Below are 13567 nucleotides of genomic sequence, written 5' to 3'. Positions count from 1 at the left end.
TATATATAGAGATTTTGCGGTTTGATTGATCACCATTCGAAGGCCTATGTTGTTGCGCAAGATGTTGCTATTAGTCTCATTGAGAGAAACACCCTCAAACAGTTTCATATGTGAACGAATATTGATACAAAGAGGCAATGTCTTATTGACAATATAAAATATATGAATTATTTTGTTGACATTTGATGATAAAATATATATTTATACAGAGGCAGATAGCCAAATATATTATATACATATATAATAAAAATATTTAAAAGATGACATGAGGAGAAGCATATAGCTTATTGACTAGCAGATCATTAGCATAATCATTATGCTCTATATTATACATTCAATATTTTTTATAAAAAACATTTCTAACAACATTTAAATGATGCAAATGCTCTCTACGGCTCTACCCAATGCTTTCATATGAATATTTTGGTAGAACATTTGCATTTATAATATATAATATCTTTAAAATAATTTAAAATAATTAACTTATTTTATATAATAATATCACAAAATTATATTTATATCCAAAAACTATATAATTTTCTTTTTAAAAAATAAATTCATTTTTTTTAAAATAAATATTTTAAAAACAATTTTATTTTTATAAAGATTAATTTTTGAAAAAAAAATTATTTTATTTTAACATTTTTTATTTTTTTCAAAAAATTTAAAATAAAATAATTTTGCATTTAAAATAATTAAATATAATATAATATATTGTTAAAATATTAAAATTAATATACATAATATATTGTTGAAATATTAAAATTAATATACATATATATTATAAGTATAAGATATCTATATTATTCAGAAAATAATGAAATTATATATCATATACTAATTTTATATGATACTTTATTTATAAATCATTTACTCCTCTGCAAATCACTTTATTAATTGCATTTACGAGAGTGTACTGCTCTGTAGCATATTGGTTTTACAACATACTGGTAATACATTGCCATAAGCTATACCAATCGAGGCCTTAAACACATAAATTGTTTTGTTAATTGTTCAATTCCACCAAGAGACATCTCAAAAAAAAATTAATTGTTTTATTATTCAAATTTTTGTTAATTCTTTTCAAGAGAGGGTCATCTCAAATAGGATTTTAACTATTTTGTTGTTTGAATTTTTGTTGATTTTTAATTCAATAAAAAATCATCTCAAACAAGATTTTAATTGTTTTGTTGCTTGATTTATGGTTGATATTTTAATTCTGGATATTCTAAAGCAAAAAATAATAATAATTAAAATCATGTTCGAGATGACTATTTTTTAAGTTAAACAATCAACAAAAAATCAAAGAAGAAAACAATTAAAATCTTGTTTGAGATGTATGTCCATGAAGTTAAAAAATTAAACCAAAAGTCAAATAAAAATAATTATAATCTTGCTAAAGATGACCCTCCGTGAATGATTGTTAACTTCTGTGTTCTATTTAGCATGATTTTTTTTTTAATTCGTTCAACATTCATAGTCTAAAAATGAAATTATGATTTTTCTTAATTCTTGTTCGTAGTTTAGACTGAAAATTTGACATTATGTATAGATTTTATATTATATTTTATTTTGTCAATTTGTGTCGAGTTCTTTGGATATGTGAAGTTATGTTCGAATCAAAATATTTCACATTTAATTATAATTTGATCTATTTATGCATAATAATTATTGGGAAAAATATGTTGATTACAATAAATTTATTAATTAAATACATATTATTTGATTCTGAATTTTTACCCAATTCAAAAACACCATAACGTTTCTGTTACGCATATAACAATTGATTTTTTAAAAGTCACAATTTTCACAATCAACTGTAAGTCAAAAAATAAACTTGTCAAATAAAAATACTTTTAGAATTAATTAAACATTTTCTTTGAATACCAATTTTATTTTTAAAGAAAATATTATGATACATGGATAGTCCTATAAACTAGATTTTTACTTGAATTGTTCATTTTATTGTGTGAAACTATAACTGTCATTTTTACCTCTTGTAAAAAAAATGAAGAAAATTTAATGAAAAATTGATTGCAATTTTGATATTGCATACACTTTATATATTTTTTATTTGTTTGAACTATAAAGATTACGTTGACTTTAATTTTTTGTAAATGGCCAATAGTAAACAATTTTTTTTTTAGATTGATGTGCATGCTATCACTAGGTGTGCAATATATATATAGCTTAGAAAATAAATATAAAATTCAATCATTTTTGAAGATATGAAAACAATCAAACATTTTTAGCCTTATCCTTGCACGTTGCTTTACACAAAGTTTCGGTAACTAAAGATACAAATAACATGAATCTTTGATCTCATTTATTTTGCTATCTACACATCATGTTCATAAATTAACAACATTAGAGAGATATCATATTTTTGAAACGAAAAATCTTGAAAATTATTAGTTATGGAAACAATAAAACAAAGATGTACTGTAAACATTATGAAGCATACGAGACTAAGTTTCTTCCATATTCTCAGATGTAATGCTTGCAATAAAATATGGCGGATTGGCTTAGAGAAAGTTTTATCATGTACTTCGTTATGCCAATTGTCAATGCACTTTTAAAATCTTCTCACTTTGAAAATACGTAAACAAAGAAGCAAACATGGACACATATCTCAAATAAGATTTTAATTATTTTGTGATTTGATTTATGGTTAATTGTTTAATTTTAGAGAGAGTCATCCACAACATGATTTTATTTGTTTTTGGAATATTGGTTGATTTTTTTTTATTCTATGGAAGGACATCTCAAATAGATTTTATTGTTTTGTTGTTCAAATTTTGGTTGATTTATTAATTTAAGGGGGAGTGGCCTTAAATATGAAAATAATTGTTTTGTTCTTTGATTTCTAGTTGATTGTTTAATTCTATCAAAAATTATCACTAATAATATATATTTTTTTACCTTAAATCAAGATAGAGTCATTTCAAATAGAACACAATTAAAATTATGATTCAAATGATTCTTTATGGTATTAAACAATCAACTAGAAATCAAACAACAAAACAATTATAATAATATTTAAGACTCTCCTTAGAGTTAAAAAATTAAACAAATTGATATGAATCTTCATGTAAGCTTCTTTGTTTTTACGTTTTTTTAACCTGAAAACTCTGAAAACTTCTCCCAATTTTTGTTCAACATCTGGAGTGAAAACATGAAATTATGTTTTGTATCATTTTTTTTCATCTTTTAGACTGAAAATGTGAAGTCAAATATAAACTTTTCTATTTTTTGTTAATTTCTGTATAAACTTCTGTGAAATTATGTTTTAGCTACTTTATTGATTTAATTCTAACTTGATATATTGTTCTGCATAATAATAGTTGAAGAATAGATATGTCTACTACAAATAGTTGATGAATTACATTATTATTATATTTATTCATGGATTTAATCGTGACCAAACCAAAAATACACTAATATTTTTCGTTTAGTATGTAACTGTTGATTTTCTTAATCATAACGTGCATAGTTAACTTGCACAGTCAACTAAAAGTCAAAGTATTAATATGCGTAAACATTAGTTGCAGAACATATTTGTTGTTTTTCATTTGAGTATACATATTTCCTTAATGCCAATTCTATTTATACAGAAAAATATTTTGATAAATAAATAGTCCACCAAACTATATTTTCATTCCAATTGTAGTTTATTTTATGTGAAACTATAAACTTTTTCGTTACCTCTTTTAAGCAAATGAACCAACCTTAATGACAAAATATAATATTGAGGATGCATAGCTTGTTATATATATATATATATATATACTTAAACCAACCATATATATATATATATATATATATATATATATATATATATATATACCATTTATGCTTGAATTACAAGTATAAAGTTGATTTTTTTTTGTGCAACATAAGTTGATTTTAACTTCTGTTCATTAGCATTCAGTAAACAATGAGGATGATTGGTTGGGCTGTGAATGGTTTTACAGCTAAAATATTGTTTAGAGCCATAAACTTAAACCAACCATGCTTTAACTTTCTTCAAAATACTCACAGCCCAAAACAAACAAAAGTTAAATTATTGGCTCTAGCACAATTATATTTTAAAGTCCTCATTTCGTTGATTTAGGAAGGCTGTAGCAATTTTTTTTCCTTTTATATAAATTTTGTTAAATCTTGTCATTAATTAAACATCGTTGAGTAAAAGCTCAAAATAATTTAAAAAATAATTTGTTGAAATATAGATGTTTGATTGTATAAATATTATATAGAAAGGTAAAATATTAAAATTATAAATGTATAACATAAAAATTAAATTCAAAATATGTAGATATGATATATAAATTACATTTTCTTCTATAAATACATCATATGTCATAATAATATTACATTGTTAGATAAAATTTTAAAGCATAATTATTATTAAACTATATTTTTGTTTGATACTAAATTGTAATTTTTACCAAATAAATAACTATTGACCACTGATGTTTTAATTTTAAAATAAGTAAATATTAATTTTAGAAGTAAAACTAATATTTCTACACATACAATTTTATATTAAGAATCTACAGTTACAGCTCAACCATTCTGTCACATTTTTTTCTCATTTAACTTTTACAGTTACAAAAGATACAATTACAGTTTAAAACTCCACAGACTAAATTCTACGACAAAATTTTTACAGTTACAGTCCAACTAATCGTCCCCAATATAGAAAAACTTTGACAAGTGTATTGCCATCATTAATATGAAGCACATAATGATGACAATACACTTGTCAAAGTTTTAGAAATATAATGTAAACTTGAAAATAAAATTCAGCTTTAGAAAAGAAAAAAAAAAAGAAAATTCAATCATTTTGAGGATATAAAATAATCAACTATCTCCAGCTTAATCATTGCACATGTTTTTACCCAAAATTCCAATAGAATATCGATACAATAATATGAATCTTTGATCATAATCTTTATGTTATCTACATAGCTTAAGAATAGATTAATATCATTAAAATAATAAAAAATAATTTTAAAACAAAAACTTTTTAAATCTTTAGTTATGGAAACAATGAAAACAAAAATGAAATAAAAAGAAATAAATTATGAAGCATACTAGACTCAACGTTTCTTCCACATTCCAACATGTAATGTTTAATTTGCAGTAACCAAATTTGGTCGAGGCTCAGAAATAGCTTCAAAAACCAATGTTCTCCAACTCTGAGGACAAATACATCAAAAGCGAATGTTGACACATACTGTTACACTAAATTATTTTTCTTAGTTGTACTTATCAATGAATTTTCAAAATCTTTCCAATATACAAAATATATAATCATAGAGGCAAACATGTAGAGTAATCTCAAATAAGATTTTAATTTTTTAATTTATTATTTAATTCTAGGGAGTCATCTTAATCTTGACATTTATTTTTTTTAATGTTAGAATGTTGTTGATTATTTAAATCTACGGAGAGACATCTCAAATATGATTTCAATTGTTTTATTGATCAATTTTTAATACTTTTTTGTTAATTTCAAATAGGATTTTAATTCTTTTGGTCATTGTTTATCTTAATGGAGAATCATCTCACACATAGTTTTAATTGTTTTTTTTGTTTGATTTATGGTTGATAATTTAATTCTAGAAAGAGTCATCTCAAACAACAAAACAATTATAATCATATTTGAAATAAGTTTGCTTTTATTGTTCAAACAAATAAACTAATAAAATCTTATTTGAGATGTATCCACAAGAAGTTCAACAATCAACATAAAATCAAACAATTAAACTAATTTTTTGTTTGAAATTTTTCTCCATAAAGTTAAACAATCAAACAAAATTTAAATAAAAATAATCAAAATCTTGTTTGAGAGTATTCTCCATGTTTGCTTCTTGGTTTCTGTGTTTGGTTTAGCCTAATAACTTCTTTCAACTTTTGTTCAATATTAAGACTGAAAAAAATCAAATTATGTTTTGTATTGATTTTTTTTCATATTTTATACTGAAACATGAAGTTATGTATTTCCTTCTCCATTTTTTTTGTGTGTATTTGTGTTTTGAATTTTATTCAGTTTGGTTAATAAGGGTTTTATAAAACTCCAACCAATCTCCCTTGAACTAACTTTGGATTGGTTTGAGTTTATCTCGGTTCAGATTAATTTGATTTGATTTGGTTTAGTTAAGTTTGATTATAAAACTAGTTGATTTTAATAAACAAAAAATGGAAATTATAAAAAGTTTGATTATGAAACATAAAAATAAATCGATAAAAATAAATTAACAAAAATTCAATTCACTAAAAATCCGTTCATTTAAAATTTTCAAAATATAATAGGTTTCATCCACGCTATGCACATTATGAAGTAAACTATTATTTTGATGTTAAGATAAATCAATATAATCTTTTATATACTAAAACACAAATCATTTCACGAATCAAATCTTGACACATAGAATATGTTTTAAAATATAATTAAAATCAATACAAAAGAAAATATAATTTTGATTCTAAATTTTCTAATATCCTAATATATAACCAAAATATTTTTCTCGAATCACCAACACCACGTTCAAAAAACTATCAACACCACGTTCAAAGATAACCACCATGATTAAAACTATTTTATCTTCTTCCATATAACTTTCTATCTATTAATTTTTACATTCCATTTGATCTTTTCTCTCTTGTGATTTTTCATTCTTCTTCTCCATGCTTCATTTTCGTTGTTTCTTTATTGAGATGTTTTACCGTTACAAAATAAAAATCCCTAAAATTTTATGATTACAGAGTTTTGGCACCAGAAAATAAAATATATGATTTTGTTTATTAAAATTATTTGATTTCAATAGTGAACCGAGAAAAAGAACTATACAAATTTTCGAGAGGCTAGAGCGTAATGTAAATTTGGCCGTCAGCAAATACGGATTAAAATCTGATTAGTGAAACTATAAAGGGGCAAACTCTTCGACGCTCAAATTATAATTTATATCTTGAATTTCTCTTTTCAACAACAAAAATCTAGGACGGTGAAGTAAAAAAAAAGGGAATTGGGTTGTATGACACTACAATAATGCGTAATTAGGTTGGTAGACAATTACCCTAGTTTTTCTATACATTGATACAATTTTATGTAATATTGCTGTTTTGCCCCTAACTCCAACCGGCAGAACCTGCTGAAAAGAAAATTAAAAATTTTTAATCTTTAATTGAGGAAAGTCACTCGTGGCGCTATTAGTATCACATTATCTTTTTTATTTGTTCTCGGTTTCTTTTGAGAAAGTGAAGATTACCGTCGACGGTTTGCTCACCTTCTTTTAGCCCACTGATTTTCTCTCCCAATCGCCACGGTCGGCCTCTTCTTCGAATCCTCGAAGTGCGTTGCAAAGGAGAAATCACCTCTGCTTGTGAAATTGGTTGCGAGAAGAGTTGTAAGTGTGATCGGCATGAACGACCACCATAGCCTCATCTCCTTCATATCGGCGATCAGGTTGAGATATGTTGCAATATTGTAAGTTCTCTGTTTTGTGCCATAGATTATATTATTTCAATGCTTTTCCCCATTATTTGGAATAGATTCGGCCATAGTATATTCTAAGTTGATAAATCTAACCCATCGTTTCTGTTGCATGCCCGATCTAGTAAGCTAAGGCAAACAAATTGATTTAGGGTTGAACTTTTCTTGGTTCGCCGTATTCATTTGTTTACTGCGATGGGGGATAATCATTTTAGAATGAAAAGTCCTTTTACGATAAAACAAGTTTAGTTCTCTTTGAAATGGAATATCTTACGGAACATGTGCTATTTGAAATGGAAAATCTTAGTTTTAGAGACTAGTTACGTGACATTCCATTCTCTGCTATTTCTGAAGAATCGCATCAGAACTAATATACTATTCGTTTTCCATTCCATCTGACCATCAGTTCCTTGCATATGTTATAATTCTAATTGCATATGTTACTTTTTTACTCGCATAAGCTATTTTCGATTGACACAACTAAACATTTAACCTAAGCATAGAGTAATTCATATACTAGTAGCCTATCTCATATGCTGCCATTTCCTTCCAACTTGTATACTAACGTGTGCTTCTTTTTTGTTGTGTTATTCAGGTTTGTCATGGATGAGCTGGAAGAGTAATAGTATTTCTATACTATTTTATGAAATGGAACAACTCTTCTCTTATTTATCATGTTTATTAATATATAATGTACTATTTAGTAAATTATATTTTATTTGATGCTTGAAAGAAATGGTTCAATCTTGTTCTTTGTTGTTTCATGTTCTATTGATATGAGTTTTGTATTGATGTATATATGTGTTTTATATTAGTCTGTATATGATTTTGTAAAGAGAAATAATATATTGAACGTAAATAGAACATAATTTATTATGACATCAAATAAAACAGAATACAATGTGATGTTGAATGGGAATGATATATATTCATATTATGTTGTCTCTTCCACCTCTTTTAATGCCATTAATCTTTATTTCTTTTCGCTACAATCAATCTGAATTTGGTGTAAGCATTACGTCATTCCATGTAATTATAGACACTTCAAAATTTTGGACAATATATATGTAATGTGTTATATCGTTTGTTACCTACTTTATTCTATATGCTCATCTAGAATGGAAATGCATGTTACTTGCATTTTGAAATTTGGGTTTAATTTATGAAAAATTGAGGTTGAGATGGATAAAGGTTTATATTCTATGTAGGGTTTAGTGATTAGTGGCTAGGGTTTAGTTTATGAAAGATTGAGATTGAGATTGGATTAGGGTTTATATTTCCATGTAGGGTTTAGTTTATGTACGGTTGGGGTTGACATTGTGGCAAGCATTACCATCTTCCATAAATGCATAACCATATCAACATTTGAGAAATATGTTAAGATGTCTTTAGATTGTAACTACATTTTCAGATTTTCTATTCTATATGTCTCATGTAGAATGGTAATGCTTTACATACTTTTAATATTTGGGTTTATGGTTTATATTTGCGTTTAGTGATTAAAGTTTGGGGTATAATATTTTGTAGGTGGAGGAGGTAAGGTTGGAGTTAGCATTAACTTCTTTGATGATATCATAGACATTTCATATTTTCACCAAAATGTATTATGCTATTTATTTAGTTCCATTCTATTTAGGTTGAGGGTTTATATTTGGGTTTAGGGTTTATATTTTAGTTTAGGGTATAGTGATTATGGTTTAAGGTTAAGTATTTAGGGGTTTATGGTGGGGTTGTTATATTGTTTATTATTGAGGAGTTGGGATGGGGTTGATGTCATATACTATTTTTGTTGGAAGTGGTTTAAGGTAGAACACAAATGCATTAGTTCACAAGAATAGTCTCCATCTGAGTTTAAGGTTTATGGTTATGTTTCGTATGAAGGTGTTTTGTTTGTTTCTATCAAACATAGTACTTTTATAAATGGAATAGAACATCTATATAGCACAGTTAACCTGTACGTGGTAAGAAAGCATGTGACATGGATGTATTTGCTTGATTTGTTAGTTAACAGTACACAGTGAATGTGATCCATCTCTTAAGTCATTGATGTCATCTCTCTTTTTGTTTTGACCGGTAACTTGTTTCCAGTGGGGGTATAACCAGCTTAGGAGAAGGTAAAATGTTATTCACTCAATAACGTCAAAATCATAGCCATCTGCCTAATTATACTCTCGATTTTGGCTATGTCGTAAATTCACCCTAAAAAAAATGGTCAAAAATTTTTTCCTCTATTTTATGTTACTCTTCAAAAATCTCTATTTATTTTTATGGCTTTGCATGCTTAACGAAATTGTATTTCATAGCAAATAAATTGTGGTTGACTGATACAAATTTCAAAAGATGTGGAAAGAGAAGAAAATCTAACACTATCCAAAACGACAATCACAAAAATGGAATTATAGGTGTAAATAATGTACTTTACTAATTCTTTTATCATAAACAAGCATCATATTTTGTTTGGTTTGCTTCAGATTGATATTTATTTATTTTTATGGAAAATTTTCCAAATTGGAAATTCAGCCTCTTTGTCTATTTGGTATAAAACATTTTTTTGTCTCTTTTTGTCTCTTTTTGTCTCTTTTACCATTTCCATTTTTAAAACATAATAAAATAAATAGTTTTATGAATCAAAAAATTATGAAAATAGAAACAACTGATGAAATAAATACTCATATACACAAACAAATTTTTTTTTTTGGGTTGAAAAACTTGTTGAATTAATTTTTTTAATTATGTTATACGGAAAGTAGATTTCATCTTCTATGAAAAATGGCAAGGTAGAAATTGATTTCTAGATTAAACAAGTTAATCTACTTTTTCTAGAACCAATATTATACTTTTAAATAAAATTCTAAATATGAAGAATGTAAAAGTCTACGAATTGTGAATGTAGCTACATTTTTCCTGAATGCAACTTCTACTTTTATGAGCAATTCTAATATTGTAGGGATACAAAATCTAGACACAATTCAAAAGGCTACATATAGTAGAATTTGCTTATGGAATTGTTGTATGGTTTCTATGTAGTGTAGAAGGTACATTCTACGGATAAGAAAACCTGATTCTGAAAATTTTAGAAGTTCAGTTATGAATATATTTCCAAAAATATTTGTAATCTTCTAACTTTTTTTAAACGTGTAGAGGCCGATTTCCTTGTCAAAAAAAATCGATTTAACATTTTATTCTTAATCAAACCATGATTTCTCCATAGTTTTTTTTTTGTGATTTTCACAAATTATTTTTCTATGATGCATATCTATACTACATGTGGTGTATGGAAATTAGTGCAACAATGAGATGAGTTTTTTCGGCTGATGACAAAGGGGACATGTTATTGCTATTGGAATTGAGTTACCTTAGAAGATTTAAAGAGAATGGTTTTGTAACAATAACAACAAATCAAGTAATATGTTTGCTGAGATGCAAAGCAAGAAGAAGAAAGAAAAGATGAAACAAGTAGAAGTTGATAGGGATGATTATGATGCTGACACCATGATTTATGGACTTGTTTTAGGGTCTTGTTTAGGATCTCGTCTAGGGTTTGCTTAGGGTTTGGTTAGCTGTTATGGTATTCGTTTAGGGGTTTGTTTCAAAAATCATTACATATGTGAATCTCATTGTAAAAACCAAAAAACATAATAAGAAGAAATTCATCAACATAAGACTAAGCATTCTCGTTCCCATACACCAATATCAAAAACAATAAAATTAAGCATTCTTGTTTCTAAATCAAGTTACATAAACAAAGACAAAAAGGTAACAACAACAAATGGTCTTCAATGGCTATTGACCCCCAAAAAATGACAAAGAGTAAAACAAATAAAACCATACACTTAAATCACTTGTTAAGCTAAGGGTATGCGTCTGGTGATGAAGGAAGCCTCGCCGTAAAAACTTCAACACTTGTCTCCGTGGCATCCAAATAATACTAACTTTACAAGTCTCACGCATTCTCTTAATTTGCTCAGACGTTTTTATCTACAATGCAAGTATAAAACATTGCTAGTTGTAGTTATAAAGATGAGTATCAAAAGAAACAAAAAAAAATTCAGTAAAGACATACAATATTTGAAACAATAGCTCCAGATTCAAGAGACTGAGTGAGCAGAAGCTAAATGTATGAAATCATCACTAAAGTCAACAGTATCTTGGAGCTCACTATTTGGTTCGATTTTGGGAGTCCTATAGATGTGAAAAAATGGAAGAAAATTTGTTAGAAGCATATAACAGGGGATAGTCAAAGCTATGAAGTCATTGCAAGCCAATCGAATTGTTACATAACATTAACAGCTCATGTAAAATTGTCAACATTAAGCCTTTCTCAACTAAAGGACGACTCCATTAGGCATGGGCATAAAAACCGAAAACCGAAAACCGAACCGGAACTGAACCGAAAAAACCGAATCCAAAACCAAACCAAAATTCAAAAATAACCGAACGGTTCCTATATTTCTATAACCGAAAAACCGAAACAAAACCGAAACCAAACCGAGAACCGAATGGATACCCGAATATCCGAAATAAAATTTATAAACCTAAAAATATTCATTATATTTAGTATTGAACATACTAAATATTCAAAACTTTCTACTTATATACCGAACTATTCAAAAAAATCGAAATACTATAATATTTTTTTTATCTAGAGCACTTTAAATTATCCAAATTATTCTAAAAAACCGAATTACCCGAATAGTTTTTATCTAAAATATTAAAATTTATCTAAATTACCCGATTTATATCCGAAAAATCTCCAACAAATTGTTTTTTACCCTGAATTATCCAAAATTAACTGAAAAAACCGGAACCGAACGAATTGGAACCACAAATTTATCGGATATTAGCCGGTTCTTATAATTGTTATCGGAACCGACCCGAAACCGAAAAACCGAACCGGACCCGAACCGAATTTCATAGATAACCGAACAGTTCCTATATCCCTATAACCGAAAAACCGAAAATCGAAAGAACCGAACCGGAACCGAACCGAAAACCGAACGCCCAGGCCTGGACTCCATTATCAAAAATCGAGTTGAGCCGTGTTCAACATTGCTAGTAACAAAGTGACGGGGACTTACATCAATAGCCCAGACAGGTTTATCAATCTGAGCAGGCATAAAATGCTTGGTAGATATGGGGTATTGTCGTATTGATTTAGGGGCCTACACTACATAAGAAGAAATAAGAAAAATCCAAATAAAAAAGAAGTAACAGCATATGCAATAACTAATCAACAATTCAAGAACACAAAGACTCTTGATTACGAACCCAGTTAAATTAAAGTGAGGAATCTTACGTGTTCTACCCTGCCCTTTCCTTCTCCGAGAGACTAGATCAGAGTTCTGATCACCTGAAAGAGAATTATCAATTGAAGACAATTGAGCTTTCACATCTACTGACATGTGTGTGCTCGTCGATTACTCCAGAAAAACCAATAGAGAAGGTAAAGCTTCAGATTACTCCATAGAAGCAAAGAACGAAACCGAAAACAAAGAAGAAATAGGAAGAAACAATGTCGAGTTTACCTTCAAGTGAGACCAATGTCGGAGGGAGAAGAAGGGGTAGCCAAAGGAGATTCGATTATGGCCAGTTTCAGTGTTGATTTCACCGAGAGAAGAAGTGATTCAATTTTGGTCTCGTGTTTGTCCAGAGAGAGAGAGAGAGAGTGGCGGAGAGAACGAGAGTTAATCAATTTAGATGTTTGAATGGAACGGTGAGACAAATGCAGTTCTACCGCACAGGCACTTCTCCTGCATTGCATTCACCACTCAATAATTTATGGTTTTACACTGCAGATAGCTCGAGATCTGCACGCATTTCATTTTTTGGAAAAAGGAAGAAATCTGCATACATTTGGTGTTGTTTGCAACAGATCTGCAAATATTTAATTTTTGAAATATATTTATCCATTTTTATAAATACAATATATTTATTATATTTCGTTTACAACTTTAACAATATAAAAACTATCATTGACTACATATTTCTCTTTCTATTTTCGTCATATAATTTTAAATTTATTTAAGTTATTATTTTATAATGTGTGTTAAATTATAATATTGATAATGC

At 27.5% G+C, this 13567-nt stretch overlaps 1 long non-coding RNA gene across 4 annotated transcripts; it reads right to left on the bottom strand.

Annotated features, from left to right (window-relative positions):
- Positions 1 to 11137: 11137 nt before the first annotated feature.
- Positions 11138 to 13369, bottom strand: LOC106364308. 4 transcript variants are annotated; one of them, XR_001273161.3, is made up of 5 exons: positions 13024 to 13369; positions 12795 to 12848; positions 12577 to 12665; positions 11562 to 11680; positions 11138 to 11476 (listed from the first exon to the last, which is right to left on the bottom strand). It is a non-coding gene; the product is annotated as an uncharacterized LOC106364308 (long non-coding RNA). The 4 variants fall into 4 exon arrangements; XR_001273160.3 differs by having other exon boundaries at positions 12795 to 12918; positions 13024 to 13342; XR_001273159.3 differs by having other exon boundaries at positions 12795 to 13342.
- Between the last annotated feature and the right edge of the window lie 198 nt (positions 13370 to 13567).

The sequence above is a fragment of the Brassica napus genome, chromosome C9 (genome assembly GCF_020379485.1).
Source record: "Brassica napus cultivar Da-Ae chromosome C9, Da-Ae, whole genome shotgun sequence".
NCBI classification, from domain to species: Eukaryota; Viridiplantae; Streptophyta; class Magnoliopsida; order Brassicales; family Brassicaceae; genus Brassica; species Brassica napus.
Note: the sequence above shows the minus strand (reverse complement) of the source record. Positions and strands in the feature narration are given on the sequence as shown.